Source organism: Sparus aurata, chromosome 4 (genome assembly GCF_900880675.1).
Source record: "Sparus aurata chromosome 4, fSpaAur1.1, whole genome shotgun sequence".
Classification (NCBI taxonomy): domain Eukaryota; kingdom Metazoa; phylum Chordata; class Actinopteri; order Spariformes; family Sparidae; genus Sparus; species Sparus aurata.
This window is the reverse complement of record NC_044190.1, coordinates 6,127,728-6,146,218: the sequence shown is the minus strand read 5'-3', so window position 1 is coordinate 6,146,218 and position 18,491 is coordinate 6,127,728.

Sequence of the window (18,491 nt, the reverse complement as noted above, 5' to 3'; positions counted from 1 at the left end):
GCCCGGCCCGGCCCCTCCGTCGCCGGGGAGCCAATGATAACTTCTCTCAGTTACTCTACACTTTATATTACATTACAATGTAAATCAAATTATTGTTATTAATCATTTAAAGCATTTAATATGTTGTTTTATGCTACATGTTCGCTGTCACTGTAAACTAAACAACAACAGGAACAAATGAATAAAACGAGCTTTGTTTTATTTTAACTTTTTAAATGGTTTTCCAGTCGTTAAAGGGCACTTCGTAGTTTTTTGGAGAAGAGATTTTAAAATATAAATGATGTAACAATACAAAAAAAATGTATTTTGTCGATCAGGGAATGAAGCAGCTGTTCTCAGAGGACAGTAATGTCCCAGAACACTGTTTGAAGCTAGAGAGGTGGCAGGGTCCGCCACATATATGCAAGGTAAACCAGTATAAACTGAGTTGTTGTCAGTAAGTGAAGATCTTTGTCTTCTGATCAGAATTTCTACTTCTAACCCAAAGCATGTAAGGCCTGTTTAAAGAAGGAAGTTTAATTTTTGTGGCACATTTTATCACAGGTAATAATATTATAGATCAACTTTATGTGTACCCAAACAAGGATTAACTGTTGTTAATTTAGCTTAATTTAATATAGACTAAAATGACAGCGGTCTGTAACGCCGACCAGAGGGGAGGAGCCTAACAGTGTGTGTCCGCGGCGTGAGGGTCTGCAGAGATGTGACCTGATGACTTCAGACAACAGCAAGAGTCAGTGATAAGAATCAGAGCTCAGCTGAAAATATCCTTCTTCTCTTACAGAACAGAGGCAGGATATTTTACATTTCAACAATAAGCCTTATTCTCTATAATCTAAAAGGACATCAGTGAAATAAAACAGTAATCTTTATTTGAAATCGAATAATTATAAATCAGCCCAGGCATCGATTTCTTTCTTAGACCAACAGAAATATCAGTGATAGGCCAACTGATATATCTGTCAGGCTCAATAATAATAACAACCACAATAATAATGATAATAATAATGTTAATAATAATGATAATAATAATAATAATAATAATAATAATGATAATAATACATTATAATAATACATGATAAATGATACCATTGATTATATGAAGTGATGATATTCACATCAGGGCTGAATTATCCTCGCACAGACGAGCAGACAGACGTTAACATTTAAATAAAAACAACAAAAATGTACGTAAACAGAAGAAATGAAGTTAAAAACAAACAAACTAAATATTCTGGTGAGTAAAATATGAAAAGAATTAGTAAAATAATAATTCATAATTATTAGTATTAGTTTTGTGCAGCTATTTGAATTTCAGCCTGATTATTAACAGCTAATTGTGATGTAACCCTCACACACACACACACACACACACACACACACACACACAGAAGAGAGCTTCAGAGAACATAAAATTACTATCATGTGATGTGATTTTATGCCAGTGGTTCTGATTCTGACATTATCAACATAAATCTATATGAATAATAATGTAACAGTAAATGATTCCTGCGTGTGTTGCTGGTCTGGTCCCAGGCTGATGTAACAGTGCCGTGGGTGGAGAAGCGGCCCGTGTTGTGTTCTGAGGCTCGGCCCTGGACATGAGCCCAGCCCGCAGTGCGTTTCCTCACAACAAGGCAGCGCAGCTCTCAGAGGCCAGACAGTTTCCTGACTTTGTATAGAAACACAATCAGGCCCACGGGGCGAGGAGGGGGAGGCCTAGGAGGACGGACGTGTTCCCGCTGTACTCCTTCACTGATGTGGTCTAAAAATAGTGAAGCTGGACTGTTTTCACTGTGTGTCTGCACACACTGAACCCAACGGGACATATACAGTATATATACAGAGAGACTCACATTCATTCATTTACATTAAAACCCTTATTGTACGTTTACACAGTCACCAGAATTCTGTACATGAAATGTGACGAGAGATGAAACTGAAGTCGATCAGATGAATCCACAGCCTCTTACTGTTTTAATAACCATGAATCATTATGGTCATTAAAAAAAAAGCTTCTCAAATGAACATTAACCTGCTTTTCTTTCAGATTTGGACTAATTGGAGTAGATTTCTATATGGAATTATATGAAATACCAATGATGCTGCATATTTCTCTGATATGTTCTTTATATTTGCTGTGTTTTATGTTGCAGGATGATAAAGTTCAGACTGCAGCTGAATTGAGAGGAAGGTACACATTGACACAACACGTACATTTCCCCATCACATGATCAATAAAGATTCATCTGATTATCTTCCACTCATAAGGCAGATCACAGTCGATGGGCAGCGATCTGCCTTCAGTCTGAAGCCGTGCCATACTTGAGTCTTGCGGACCTATATTACGCTCTGTTTGTCATTTCACTCCTGCCTATGAAATATTGACTGTGCTGTTGAGTGTTCATTAATGTATTCAGCACATACAGCCACTTCAGTCTGTGCAGCAGGTCTTAATGCACAGCAGGCCTCCGTCTTCATACTCAACAGTCATGTTCGTACTGTGATCGTAAAGCTGCGGCTCTCTGCTTTGTAGGGACGGGATGTCATTCAATACTGTCTATTGATTTCTGAATGATTTAGTTTTATCTGGTAATCTACATTTCTGTGTCTGAGGGTTTGTTTTTGTGCTTGAAATCATAAACAATAAAACACAGTGAAACAGTTCAGCACAGTTTACTGTTAATATGTGTTTGATTATCAATATGTGCTACATTTTACCCTAGATATTATTATTGATACAGGGACAATGATTTTGTCCAGCTCCTTTGCTACATAACTATGTGAGACTTTTTTTTGAAGGTTTGTTCAGAACTAAAACAGCTTGTTCTCTTTGTCTGAGAACAACATATGTAGAGATGTTCACATTCTTTATTTTGCCACTTTATTCAGACTTATCGGATCATTTAGTAGGTCATTAAAACTGTCATCTTAGCAGCCTGAAAAATCCTTCTTGGTGCATTTGTCTGGTGACATGTCATCACTCTGTGCTTCTTCCCACAACTCTTTAATGCAGACGTCTAAAAATACCAGAATTCCTTTAAAAGAATCAGTGGCTGTGAAACGTGATGCAGGCGAACGGTTAAAAAGCAGAAATGACTCACTGGAGTTCTGAAGCTTTTAGGCCCAAAGATGTCACTGCCATCTCCACAACCAAAGATAGCTCGGTGGATGCACCACATGAACTACAGAATGTCTTATTCATACGTCTCTCTGGTTGGATTTTGAAATGAACGCTAAACTCTTCGGCCTCTTCGCTCCCAATGTCGACAGAGAGGCCTTGCATAAGAGACCTTAGGTTTGTACAGTTGAAATGATCAATAGAAATTTTTCTTTTCAGGTTGCTTCAGAACGTCAAGGCCTTTTAGGTCTCTCATTAATTGATCGGGCTGTTTTCATGGACCTGCTCGTTGTCTGTCTGCAGCTTTAACATCACAGCTGCTCCCACAGGCCTCAAAGATGGACTGAATGGTGCCAGTACAGTAAGCTGTTGTGTTCAATACTATTGTTTAGCGTGCTGTCTTTGACTTTTGACCCCTTAAAGGTGCACTGGTAAAGAATAAGAATATATAGAGATAATATTACAATATTAATAAGGTAAGAATACAAACTAAGAAATATGTATTGGATATATTTCCATAACTTAATAAACAAGCCGTCATCAGAGGGAAATAATGTCCCAGAATGCTGTTTGAAGTTCGAAGGGTGGTGATCAGCTTGTGGACCATTAGATTCACCTTGTACCATAACGAGTCCTAATTAATCTACTTATATTGAAAAGTATTATTCATTTCTAAAATGTCAGATTAATAAGCGATGCTCTCCATAATCAGGGTCGTATCCAGTGATCTGTTACTTTTAATTCTCCTGCATTCACATGTTTTACTGTTTATGTTTTAAGACAATATCAATAAAATAACATTTTAACATCTTCATCATCATGTTGTGCTCTCAAGCTGTTTAAACTAGGGCTGGTGAATATATTGATAATATATTGTTATCGTGATATGAGGCTTTTGGTTGTGTTGTGATGTCATAGTTGTTGTTTCCTGGTTTTAAAGGCTCATTACAGTATAGTGATTCTGACTACTTGTTCTAATACTTGACTTTACCCTTTTAGTCACTTTATTCACGATACTGATGATAATCTACCAACAATCTAATTTTGTTCATATTTTGTAGAAGCACTAATAGCCATGTTACAATATTGATCTCCAGGTAATTGGTCAAACACACTGGGATATTTGATTGTGTTGGTAACGCATAGTGCCATATAACAGCCTTCTCATAAAATTTATCACTGAGAGAGAGCACTTTGTAATTGTTTCATACAATTAAAAACTGTGTATGTGTGTATGAAAATACATTACTTTATATGGCAAAAAAAACTGTTTGATGAAATTGCATTTTAAGTTCTGAGGAAAATATATTTTGAAAAAATCGAATTGTGTTGAAAGAAGATGCCAAAATATTGATACACATGTTACATCGTGATATAACTAAATATTATCATGATATTATTTAAAGGCCATATTGCTTCAAAACCACAGAACTTTATTTAAAATTCGAGTCCAGATCCCACCGTTCCTTGAGATATTAATATGTTGGACAAAACTGGGGAGGATTGTGTATAAAATAATGCAGAGGATATATAGAATATTTTGATTATATAACAAAGCCATAAAAAAAGTAGTCATTAGATGCACAAATGAAGCTTCAATCAGAAGCTGAAGCAGAAAAGATTCAGTCCTATTATGTGGAAGAAAAAGGTTTTAACACCATTAAAGCTGCTTCAGAGGAAATCAAAGTGGAAAACTGGATTTAAATGAGTTAACAGGATTCTGCATGTTGCCTTAACTACACAATATATTTCACTGAATTACCCTTTATTGTGTCCACCAGATAATCCGAACCATTCAGAAGCATTAAATCAGATTTTCCCCGCTCTCTTCCTGCCCACAAACACCTGACAGAAACCGAGACTGTACAGCTCAGAGGCTCTGGATAAGCCTCATGTTTTATTTGTGAAAAGCGGCCCCATTGTCCCATAAGTCACCTCGCACAGCACTCTTCTGCTTCACGCCACACTGAGCCTGTCCTGCCGCGTTAGCATCACCCGCTGCTGAAGCACTTAGCTTGTGTTCTCCGTGTCCTCTGTGGTACAGCCAAACATCCATTTGGAGGTCCTAGGAAACTTTGAAGCCTTTTCACCCACACACTGAGCGAGGGAGGCGCGGGGCGCATTTGTGACGTTTCGTGAATACTTTGTCCAATAAATAGCCCTCTTCATGAATACATTAAAGCTAATTGAGGACATGCATGTAGCCATGCCTTTCAGCCGCAGAAGCTTTGTGAAGACAAAACCGGAATTCTTCATCTGAGGGATTTTATTGAGGTTTAAACCAATAATATCTATAATGCTCTATTAGCCGGTGATAGCACCAGTTATCCATTTGGTTGCCACATTTTATCTGTTGCCTTTTTTTTCCTAACACTTGTCAGACATTGTCACACCTGCTGTGAGAGCGGACAAGGACAGAAGGAGGGCAGAGGAGCTCCCACGTCTGCTGGAAATCCATCAGCCTTCATATACTGAACGCAGATATATGCATCACACATACCGCTGCTTTTGTTTCATTGGTATGAAGTTTATGTAAATGTAATCTGATGTCACTTGTGTCAAAGCACTTCACAGCAGTCAGTGTCAGAGTTTGGTGGAAGCGGCCAGTGGACACAGTTATTCCAGCAGGCCACATAAATAACAATTTAATGCATTGCTCTCGTTTGATGTCACAGCTGCACTCCAACGCAGTTTCACAGCTGCCATTTTCCATCAGCTCTGTTGAAGATGTGCTTATTTAGAGGGTGTTTTCACAAGAGACATATTTTTAATAGATGATGCTGAAAGTGAGTTGTTTCATTAGCAGTTCAGTTAATATTTTACAACAACCGCAGAGAATCTTTTAACCGAGGAGACAACTTCTGGTTTGGCGCCTGGCTAACTTGAATAGGAATAAAATTAGTTAATCTTGCAGCTCTTCTAGAATTTCACTATTTTATCAGACTGAGTGGCTCATATTATGACACTGGAATAAGTCATTTCTTGAGGGTTGTGACAGTTTTAAAAAAAAACATTTCCACCATGTTACAGCTGCTTCTTTCTGAATGCTAGCCTTTGGAAAAAGGGTCCAGTGCATCACATGGCGATGTAATAATACAGTCTGGCCACTACGTAAAGTGGCCTCAAAGCCTGGCTCTCCTCCTTAGGGCTTGGTGGGTACTGACGATAGCCATACCTGCAGAAAAAACCAACGTAGACCAGCATCAAAACCAGCACCAAAACACAACATATGCTGGTCTTGCTGGTGAAAAGCCACTGGCAAGACCAGCATATGGTGTGTTTTGGTGCTGGTCTCTCCTGTTTATTTTAGCAGGGATGTTGTTTGTTTCTGTTGGCATTATGATAATTCTAGGTGTTTTGTCATGTGCATGAGACATGAGGTAGTTGGATTTCATGAGTAACAATGTGCAGCGCTCACAGTTTACAGGCGCTGAGCTGATAAATGTACACTGCAGCAGAAACATCCTTGTTTAGCGGCTAACCCAGTTAGCACAAAACACACTGCTGTCAAACTCTTTTCTACAATTTTCTGTAAATATGACAAAATTTGTCCTTAAATAAAGGCTGAGTTACGGTTGCATGTTGGCAACCTTAGACATTTATATATGTGCGCTTGTGTGTCTCTGTTGCTGGTGGAGGTGACATCCACTCTCTAGCCTATAGACTCTCCGGCAGCTAGCCCCTTGATTCCACCAGATACATCTCGAGTCTGACTCCGCTCCGTCACAGCAGTGGAGCTGATAGGTTTCCCTCTAGTATATGTAAGTACTTCCACCGGGTCCGCTGCGCTGCGTAGCTGCTCCGTCCCAGCTCCAGCAGTCCGGACCCATTTGGAGCAGATAGGCTGGACTTCTATTTTGGCGGATGCCGAGCCCACGATGCATCTGCATGCGGACAAGCATCCAGTGGAATCGCAGAGTAAGAGTGGCTTAGGGGCAGCAGCCGGCCAGTCAGGAGGGACTGCAACAGCTGAAGAGTGCAGTGTGTTTACTGGGAAAACTACAGGTCACAATCACCTGCCACTGACTGATTTTTTTTTGTCATTCATTTTTTATTACGACAACATTGCAGGATATATGAAACATACAATGACATCACTTTGTCATAACTTCATTTTACAATTTCTCCCACTACCCACCACCCCACCCAACTCCACCCTTTCCCCATTCGCTCCACTCAACAATAACTGACATTAAATCAACTAATTGATTAAGATCTTTGCTGACCGCTGCTTACACTTCACTGCTGCTTGCATCTCCTGCTATAACATGTCAAAACATCTGTTGTGAAAAATACTTTTACAATCCAGTAAAGGAACGGACACGTGTAAACTTGGCAAAATGTTCATGACACAAGACAAAGTGTGTGTATTACTATTCTTTAGCTTGAGATACCAACGACACCATATTGATGAGTCATAACAAACACAGCAGCTGGAACAAACGTTCCTCTCTCCATCATCTCCTGGTCCAGATGTGAACCACTGACTATATCTGACTTCATCTATATCAAGCCTCTGACTGATGCACTTTAAGAATCAGTTCACAGCTCAGCTGCAGAGGCCTTTGAATGAGATTTCTCAGTGATGATGTAAACCATCGATTGAAAGCAGGCTGTGTTTGTGTGTTGCACATCAGCCTTAATCATTGTTCGGCTCCATCACAACTTCAAGGCTCAAATCTGTTGTGTCATCTGCCTTCCTAACATTTGTTGAACACAGTAACCCCAGTTCAATGCCTCCACCACTCCTCCATCACAGGACTGTTATGTTTCCTACAGTGACAACAGAGTGCGTGCCAGCAGCGACTGTGTTTATTGTTTCATACAAAGCAGAAAACAAAACTGTGAGCTCAAAAATGTTCCGACACATCTGCCAGATCGGGGAAAACTACTGTGAGATTGTGTGTGAAATAATGTTTGCAAAAATATCTCCTTCAAGCAGTCTGCCGGTTTCTGTCTTTCTCACACACTTTTTCTTGGGATTTTGGATAAACGACAGGACGGAGATGATCTTGCTCTGGATCTTATAACTCGTAGAAACAGACTTAAATCAAAGTATTTCCTATTAGGCTGAAACACTCCCACTCTAAGCATTCCTAACAAGAGGAAGTGCTGAAGAAACGACCCACTGGAACCATTTAAACAGTCATTTTCTCATGAAGTGAGACAAGCAGATAAAAAAGAAACTCCACAGAGATTTTCCTCAACATGGGAAAAACATGTGAAAAAACCCTCTCTGAGCACATTCCTTACACATGGAGCCATGAGAAGTGAATAAGGTTGTTATTATGTGAAGCGGCTAAACGAACACAATAAACCAGCAGATTTCTTAATATTTTGGAGGTGAAATGTAAAACAACTGTTAACTGGTTGAGAAATAAACACTTTCACAACATCCTCCCTCGGCAATAAGGTCCTCACTTCCTGTTTGTGTATGGAATATGGGACACAGAGGGTTATGCTATTTAAACCAAAGGGCAGCAGATTCCCAGCCGACAGAGGACGGTGGGATCTGAAAGTCTGCTGCCAGCTCCTCAAGGGGACGTCAAGTGGGTGGGAACACAAGGAACACCAGATAATCGCAGAAAAGAGGGTAATTACCCAGAGGAGGGCTGGTGCCTGCTCATACAACTGTGCAGCAGAATTAAACATTAAATCTTCAGGTTATTTAAAGAAGTTCTGGTAAAAGAAGTTTCTTCTCCACATGACCCCGGAGTATCTGCAGGATGTGTTACTGTGACTATCAGCAGCATGTTTCCCCTCAGTCCACACTGTCACATGTCTTATTGTTATCATTACAACAGAAGGAAATGTTAAAGCATCATTATGTTAATATTTTATCTTCTTTATCCGCCCCCCCCCCCCTTCACTTGTTTCTGCACTATGTTGCTTCAGTGAGAGAAGGATCACAGCATCACATACGTGTTCACTTCAACTCATCACGTTGTTGTGACTTGTGTTTGTAGTCAGCAGCTAGATTACGTCTGACAAACTGTGACAGACCCGGGATCTGTGTTCAGGACAGTGGTGTTGCACTCAGAAAATGGGTTCGAGTCCCAGTCTGGGGCCCTTTGCTGTGTCGTCGTCCCCCCATCCTGTTTCCTGTCATCTCTGAAACTGTCCGATCAAAAAAGACTGAGAAATACAAAAATTTAAAAAGTTGAAAGACGACTGCAAGCTGGTTAACATCGGTATAAACGATGCAGGTTGGAAGAAATTCACTTAACACCTGTTTGAGCTTAAAGACACACACAGTACATTTTGTTCAGTAACAATAAGAGTAAAAATAAATGTAGTTTGTTTACAAGAGGATGACTTGGGGCAGGAAAAGAATATGATATTCATCATTACATTTTTATTTATGTTTTTTATGAAGCAGCTAGCCTGTCTTTGGTACGGACAATCAAGGCAGTGTCAACGTGTCTGCCAACACCTCGTAGTCCAAAGATATATTCAACTAAGTGTTTGCATGTACGCATGATGGTAACTTTGCCTATCCTGCGTCCGTTTGGAGTGCTTGTTGTGCACATTTTCAGAAATGAACACCACTCGTCTGCAGTATGGGAATGTTAAAGGGTCAGTCAGCACTTAACGCAGTAACATGGGTCGTATACAGTGACAAGTGCATGAACTACTACTCTAATGATGCGCTGGTTGTCTGCGCAAACAAGTTCAGTATATCCAATATATAACCAGCCTAAAGCTCTTTAACATGCTGTGTCTTGTTTGTTTAGCATCATCTAAAGAGATGATTGTCTTGGCCGGCTGCCTGACTCTTACTGAAAACTGTAAACGCTCTTCTGATAAATAACAACCTGATACCAAACTTTGACCAGATCCAGACCTCAGGAAAGACCTGAGGAAAGACGTGTTTAACTGAACTACTTTGTTGCTTCCTCAATCCCAGATCCCTCATCAGTAAATAAAGAAGATGCCCTTGATAAAACTGAAATCTCTCCAGAGACCAAATGAAGAAGACTGAAAATGTAAAGAGAGAATGTGTATGACTTCTGTGTGTGATCGCTCCACGTGATGGCGTTTGGATGTAGCTGTGATACCTACAACCATTATGAGTATAGATATTCAAGCAGGATTTCATAGACAGGAAGGCCTTTTGATAGCGATCAGCGTCCATCCTGGCCTCCGCCCCCGCCTGCAGGCCCCTCTGTGGCACGGAGCAGACGTCTTCTCCAGCTAATTGAGATGATGTTTGGACACTTTGCTGGGCTGTGAGACTTGCTCAGGTTCTGTTCTCGGGCAGCGTCTCTGGAATGTAAACTGCTCGCTGCCCACTCATAAACAGAAGACTTCATAACAACTGTGTCATAGTGTGAAGTTCAATGAAGCTCTGAGAACACCACATCATCACCGTTAAATTCATTTTACATGATCTGGATCAACTTGACGACAACAATCATTCTGCTGCTGATGTTATTTCATCACGGGGATTATTCATGGACGGATTATGAGACAAGAGGTGTCCACCGTCCTCCAGCCCTCCTTTGTATGAGCGCACCTCGACTGAAGACACACATTGATAGTTTAGGTTTGTGTCTCTTTGCGATGGTGTCATGATGTTGTGCAGACTTCTTGTAGGTCCTTTGTGTTTGTGTTTTTCCTTACAGTTATTTTAATCTATCTGTGATAGTTTAGCGTCTCTTTGTCGTGTTGTGTCTCTCTGAAGTGGTTTTGTGGTTTTATGTGATAGTTGTGTGTCTCCTGTGTTTTGTAGCTGTTTTCTGTCTTCTAGCTGTTTTCTGTCTGTTTTTGGTTGTCTTGTGTCTCCTTGTGTTAGTTTTGTTTCACTGTTGTTATTTATCTGTTTGTAGTTGTTCTGTGTCGCTTTGTGATAGTCTGTGTATGTTTGTATTCCTTTTGTGTCCATTTGTGACAGTTTTGTGTCTCCTTGTAGCTGTCTTGTGTCACTTTGTAGCTGTCTTGTGTCTCTTTGTAGCTGTCTTGTATCACTATGTAGCTGTCTTGTATCACTTTGTAGCTGTCTTGTGTCTCTTTGCAGCTGTCTTGTGTCACTTTGTAGCTGTCTTGTATCACTTTGTAGCTGTCTTGTGTGTCTTTGTAGCTGTCTTGTATCACTTTGTAGCTGTCTTGTGTGTCTTTGTAGCTGTCTTGTATCACTCTGTAGCTGTCTTGTATCATTTTGTAGCTGTCTTGTGTCACTTTGTAGCTGTCTGTCTTGTGTCACTTTGTAGCTGTCTTGTGTCACTTTGTAGCTGTCTTGTGTCTCTTTGCAGCTGTCTTGTGTCAATTTGTAGCTGTCTTGTATCACTTTGTAGCTGTCTTGTGTCTCTTTGTAGCTGTCTCGTGTCTCTTTGTAGCTGCCTTGTGTCTCCTGGGGGTAATTTTATGCATATTTTATGCTGGTAATTTGTGTCTGAACTCATTTTGTGTCTCTGTTGTTTGCATCTTAATATCTAGTTTTGTGTCCCCTAAACATTGGTTTGTGTTTCTTTGAGGTAGAGGTGTTGGTTTATGTTACTCAGTTGACTAATCGGGCCCTGGCCCAATGCCTGCCATGTAAATTCTTTCTATGAACTGTGGTCACCTCAACTTATTAGATTAGCAGTTTTTGTGTATTTGTGTTAGTTTTATCAACATAAACGTTGTGTTTGAGGTCATCAGTTGTGGCGGATGTGTGTTTATTGTGTTTATAGGATGATGATGTGTGTTGTACTGCAGACTGAGCCGCAGGGCTGAACTAGTTAATCTTTTCTCAGCAGCTTTTCCTCTCTGTTCTTCATCTGTGGGTTATTTGGAGCGTTCACACCACATGTTATGCATATTTCTGCAGAGATGTCTCGCTGATTGAAACCAAACAAACAAACCTCAAAGTTACAAGTTTGGAAGACTGACAAAATAGTTAGTCGCGCGTCTAAATCCTGAGATCATAAATGTTGATCAAGATTGTGGTAAGAAGATGCAAATGTGCTCCAGGACCCAGAACACCGCTCTGCACTACATCTTTGTTATGATTTTTTTTCTTTTCAGATTGTATGTAGCCTGACTGTAAGAGGCTCTCAGAGCACTGTGATGACAGCACATTGCTTCTGTCTGCCACCAGTGAGGGCTGAGAGCATCCAGCATGTTATTTCTGTGGTGTGAGGAATGAGGCAACAGTGGAGAGGATATTAAAATTTCATCTCAACATCGTGGACTCCGACTTGTGATGTGATGGTTTACATCAAGAATAATGCGAGAACGTTGTGAAATAGAGTGTGGCTTGTTACAGCGGTTTAACATGTCCATCGAGCTGAAGTAAGACGTTTCAAATTCTATTCAAATGTTTGCTGAATACACAGAAATCCAACCATCGTCTCAGTGCAGTTGGTGAAATAGTCCCCAAATATAATCTGTAGGATTCGTGAACATGTGAACTAATGTCTGGGTGTCACGTGAAAAATGGACAATGAAACGAAAAGAAAAGAAAAGAGAGTTTTAATAACATAAAGCTCAGAGCCATGAAATTAAACTAAGAAGTGACCAGGATGAGATGAAGAGCCAATCAGGAGTGGGGAAAAGGTGTGAGGGAGACGAACCAACAAACAGTTATCAACTTGAAAAACTATGAAAAACAGGATAAAGGGCAGCAAAAAGACAAAGGCAGGAAGTCTAAAGCACAACATGACGCTCCAAGGAGAAAACCTACAAAATGAAACAGGAAGTGACTGAATCATGACAGTGTCCACACACGAAGCATATAGATCCAAATTCAGCCACATTTCGCTCTCTGCCACAACAAAGAGTTGGTAAATCAAATGCACACTTTCCTTTGCTGCAGAAAGCTGCATGTAATCTGATAAATTCTCTCCAGTGATGTCACTCAGTGGCTAGGGTGCATTGTGGTTAATGTAGGCCCCAGATATTAAAAGGAAGAAGAATGCATGGATTAAAAAGATGATAGTTCTGGTTGTGCTCTGGATTTGATCATTTGTTTTTATGTTTGTAATAAATCCAGCAGAGTTAGCTAAGGGAAATGCTAATTACTCACAATGCAAGGTAAACACTGAGTGACTTCACTGGAGGCAATTTATCAGATGACATGCAGCTTCCTCTGGAGCCACAAAAAGACTGTATACTGTAAATATGCAGTAGATCTCCACAAGAACTGTAAACACACTTGAATGTGTAAATATGATGGAGTTACCCTTTAACTCCTCTAATTAGCTTGATCATCAGGTACAAATGTCACTTTGTGAACACACAGGCTAACAGGCTACTAAGCTAACCTGAGACAATAAACGTGGCAAACATCAGCATGTTTCCATTTTAACAAGATAATAGTATGTAATTCAAAAAGTGTCAAAAAAAAAAAAAAAGTAAATTCATGAAGGGGGCTGCAAAGTAAAAAGTTGACATTGACGAAATTTGATATTTTCTCACAATACAGAAAGTGGACTTCACTCCTGGAACAACACGGCATTTCTTCTTGAACTCAGCTTCTTGCACACTTTAAGTCTCTCAGTAACAGCAGTAACACTGACCATGTCCTCCAGAGCCGTCGTCAGTGCAGTTCAACCTTTCTAAGTGTTGGTATGTAAATCTCACAGAGCATCAATCACCGGACTCCAATCCAAACACATGTTCACCGCACATTGTTCCCGCTCTGCTCCACAGATCTGAGGCATGGCTCTCATCTAATGTACAATAACAAGGCCGTTAACAGCAGCAGGACGGAGCTCGGTCCCACTCAGAGACACTAAATCAATCAGTTCCAAATAAACATCAGGCTTTTACAACTCTCGCTCATCCTGAAACCTGAGTTTGGACCGTGACAGTTCTGATTTATTAAAGTCTAGTGAGAAACAGATGAAGACGTCCTCTACCTGGATACAACACAGTTAGTCTGAATCTCAAGACTCCTTCCTGTGTTTATAGAGGAGCTCTTTCAGTAACTCACATTGTTCTTTTATATTTAAACATAGAGACTCACATTTTTATTTTATTTCATTTTAAGTTAGTGCAGATTTTGAAAGGCAGATTTTGTTGTAGCTGTGGAAAGGTGTGGGTGTAATTTAAATGTATTTTGTCTTCAGTGTTTCTTATTTTAGCAGAATATGTATAAACTGTGGAAGTTAAAGCTCATTTGTTCAGATGTTCGCTCCTCTCACACAAACATCATGTGGATACAAACACACACTCGCTGTTTCATGTCTGGTGTCTAACTCAGTACATTTTCACAGGCTGCATCTTGTGAAAGTTGTAGGATGAATATGTTTATAATAACTAATGATCCACACAGGAATGATGCTGCAGCTGCGATCCATATTCTCTAAAGGTCACATTTTCTTTGCAAGTAGCTTTAAATTGTCACTCATTACAAACCTTTAACTGCAAAGGAAGATTCAGGTTGCATTTTATCGCTGGGAGTCGTTCAGCAGACGGACGAGATCAGAAGCAGTGAGCAGAACTAATTTCATCAAATATTAAACTTGGTTAGGAGACTCAGCTGAGCAGCGCTGGAATCCGGTGAGATTTCCCTGTGGTCTGGCTGCATGAAGAGAGCTGGAGGATCATGGGACATTTTATGCAGGAAGTGGACCTGGTGGCAGCCATTTTGAAAAAATTATTAACATCAAGTGTTGGAGAAACACCACTTTCAAAGCTATTGGCTAAACAGGTTTTTTTTTATATAGATAATTCTGAAGTCAAGATGAACCTACGAGTTCCTTCTGACTCATCACACGACCTTCATTGTGCCTTGAGTCATATTTTGTCGTTGGTCTGATGAAGGACAGCTCTTGATTCTGCCTCAGGGCCATTTCTAAGAGATGTGCTAATGCTAACACACTTCATATGCTAGTCTCTCAGGTTTCATGTATGTTCATATTATTTAAGCACCAAACAGTTTCTTTATCACACATGTGTCACGTCACATCAGCTTTGTGATATGAGAGGCACAATGAAGTCCATGTGGTTTAAATCATTGTGTTTTGTACATGAACATTTTAATCTAGTTTAAGTCGACAAAAACACTTTATCTGACATTTTAATTGGTATAATAGTTTGTTTAACTCAAACGTTAAAAAGTTGGCCTGCTTATAGGAACAAGAGTGAATATTTGAACAAAGCTTCAGGAAGCAGCTGTCACACATCTCCACAGACTCACAGGGAGCTGGAGAAGTTAACGTGAACTCACCATGTGAATAAATATGTATTATCTGACAAACACAGTGGATAAGATGGGAGGAGAATCCATTATGGAGGATGGGTTGGGACATGACATCAAATCAAAAAATAATTTATATGAGAAGTCTAATATTTCTTCTTTGTTTTGTCCTTCAGAAAAAAATCAAAATGTTAAATGTTTGTGGGTCCAGATCTTCAGAACACAGCTCACCTGAGCTGCCTGACGAGAGGTCACGAGGTTACTTCTTCCTTTGTTTGACATCCACTCTCCATTAATCTAAAACATCTAAATATTAAGACAGGAGGTGACACAGTCAGAAAAAGAATGTAACGCTTCAGACAAGCACATGCATTGCTCTTACAGGAGTCTGTAAGACAACAGGACACGTGAACTTTCTCTATGACCTGTGACTCATTTAATACACAGCATTTTATTTCTAGTCAGGGTTGTTTTATTTTCATATCTCATAAAAAAACAGAGAATTAACAGAATATTTAAGGCCAATAGAAAGAATCATTTGTAAAGGTAGTCTGTTGAAGATGGCCAGCTGTGACTGAAACACGATCACAGCATGTGAACTGAGATCAGCCAACATACTTACTGATGGAGTCTTAAGATGATTTACTAATAAGGAAAAAGCTTCCTCAAGGCAACAAGCTGAGAGTGAACACAGTATTTAAAACATTTATCACTTTGGTTTAATTGTGTTTTTCACATGAAGAAAAAGTGAAACTCTTAACTTAACTTTGGTATCCTGATTTTTAAATAAAACGCCCTGCAGAAGCAAAGACTCGTGAAGAGTTCTGAGTCCGGTTCTGTATTTGTTCTTGCCGATGGAAGAAAGGCACTTCAAGCTGAGTGCCTGCTGTTTTACTTTTCAGATCATAAATGCCCAAAATATGGATATGATGAACGTTTGAATCATTTGAGGAAAAACAAAGTAAAAGTTATCTGAATTACTGTGAGGAGGAGTGCAGTCGATTACATCTATCAGACATCCACTGACTCGTCTCGCTGCAAAGCGCCTGCATGAGGTTTTTTTGGGAAAGTGGATTTTGTTCTTCAGGTGCACATTTTAGGGCCGTGGCAGGTGCTGTGTTGAAAGGCGGGTGAAATCATGGGAGAACTGAGGGAGAGAGTTTTTTGGTGGGGGGGTTAAAGTGAAGTGCATTACCCGCGGGCAGCCAATAGGCTGGCAGTATCCCATCGCCCTCCATCGCCTCCACTCAGCTCCTCCAGCTGAGGCGTACTTAGCACCATTCATAATGCATGGTCACCACCCCCCATGCACCGGGCTGTCATGGCTTGTTCTCTTTGACAACTCAGCCCAACTCTACTTTTTCCCCTAAGAGGATGCGAAGGGTTGCATAATTTAGAGCCCGCCCGCTGTTTTCAGGGCTCATCTCTTATCAAAAATGTAACAGACTGAGTTTCTGGGGGAGTTTTATCTAAAGGGGGCCGTGGAAGATGTTCCAGTTGAGACAATAGGAGCAGGCGTGGGCTCAAACTTCCTCCAACTTCTTCTGTGAACTTTGGGTGACGTCAGCATCACGTATGGCTGACTGCACACATGCACACATGACATGACAGGATGGAGGAGGAACAGAGACGTGTGCTGCATATTTTAAACCAAAAGTGTTCAGCTTAATTTAAGAAGACTAACAAGAAAATCTCATTTTAATTCCAGATGAGGCTCATTAATCTACAGAGTTTCTCACTTGAAATAAAATGTGAAGTTATCACTGTGTCAGACTGAACATTCTGCTCCAGATGTCTAAATATGAGATGTGGCTCTGAGCTTGTGTGTGTATGGGCAGGATCAAAGTATAACATATTTAATAAATCAGTGGAGTTTCTAAAGGGAAACAAAAGGCCCATTGAAGGTAAGTCACGCAGCCGGCTGGCCAGCTGCAGTTGGGCAGGTCAAGGTGACTGAGGTCAGCAGGTAAGGAAAGATATTTAAGAGAGAACGACGAACACCTGCTGAAAATCTCTGACTTCACAAAAGAAAAGACGTGGGGCAGGTTGTACCTGCTGATGTGTCTGACATTTTGCCTTGCTAAGAACACAGCATGCAACAAAGTTCAGACATGGATCTGTAACCTGCTGTCGTCAGTCTGTGTACAAACACTACAGCTGTATACTTCAGAATGAGCAGAGAATGAGCTCAGTTCTGTGAGCAGTCAGGTGACTCTCATCGTCATCCAAAGCCAGGTGACCTCCATCAGCACTGGAACACAAATAAATACACAACACTCATAATCTGTTTAAATCAAAGCACTTTACAACAGCTGTCACATTCTCACACACAGTCACACTGAAGGTGATGAGCTGCTCATCAGGAGCACTTTGGGGTTCAGTGCTTTGCTCAAGGACACTTCGGCGTGCAGCCTGGGGGTCCAGGGACTCGAAACAGCGACCTTCCAATTACTGGGCGACCTGCTCTGCTCTCCCACACTACAGCTGCCCCCATCTGGTTAGAATCAGGGTGAGATTACATTATGTACATGATGTTTGTCAATAAGTTATGTCTGTTGACTGACAGACATGAGTTAAATCAAATCCACGCTGACTTTTGGTTTCACACAGGACAACAACACTTGTCTCCTGCCTTGTCTCCAGTCCTCAGCTGTCAGCCTCTACCCTGCTCTGACTGTCTGACTCTTTAAACTCAATCATTTTTCATATGAGATATTTGTCCCATCTGTCTTCCAAAGAATTTAACTGGAAGGATTTGTGCATCAACTGCTTACAGAATTGGACTTTGGTGTATGAGCTGCAGGCAGTTTGAAAGTCTGAAACTACAAAATGTATCTGACATTTTAGTCAAATACTGAAGTGTAAAGTTCATACTTATATATTTAGTCTATTTCAGTTCTGGGAAGCGACAGATTGTCAGCATGACATTTGACTTTGATATATTCATATAACTTCAAAGGATAACTTTTTTATGTAGTTCTGGACAAGAAATTCTAATCAGAATTTTAATAATTACTATATTAATGAGGTAACAATACTCAGATGTATTTATTTTGTCTATAGCTGAATAAAACAGCTGTTCAGAGAACAATAATGTCCCACCACTCTGTTAGAAGCTAGAGAGGTGGCAGGGTCCTCCACATGTAAACAAAGTAAACAGTTGTCCTTTAAGGTCCGTTTGTTCATTCAGTCATGAAAACAAAGAGAGTTTGATCATTTAGTTTGTTTAGACATTAGAAATCTAAA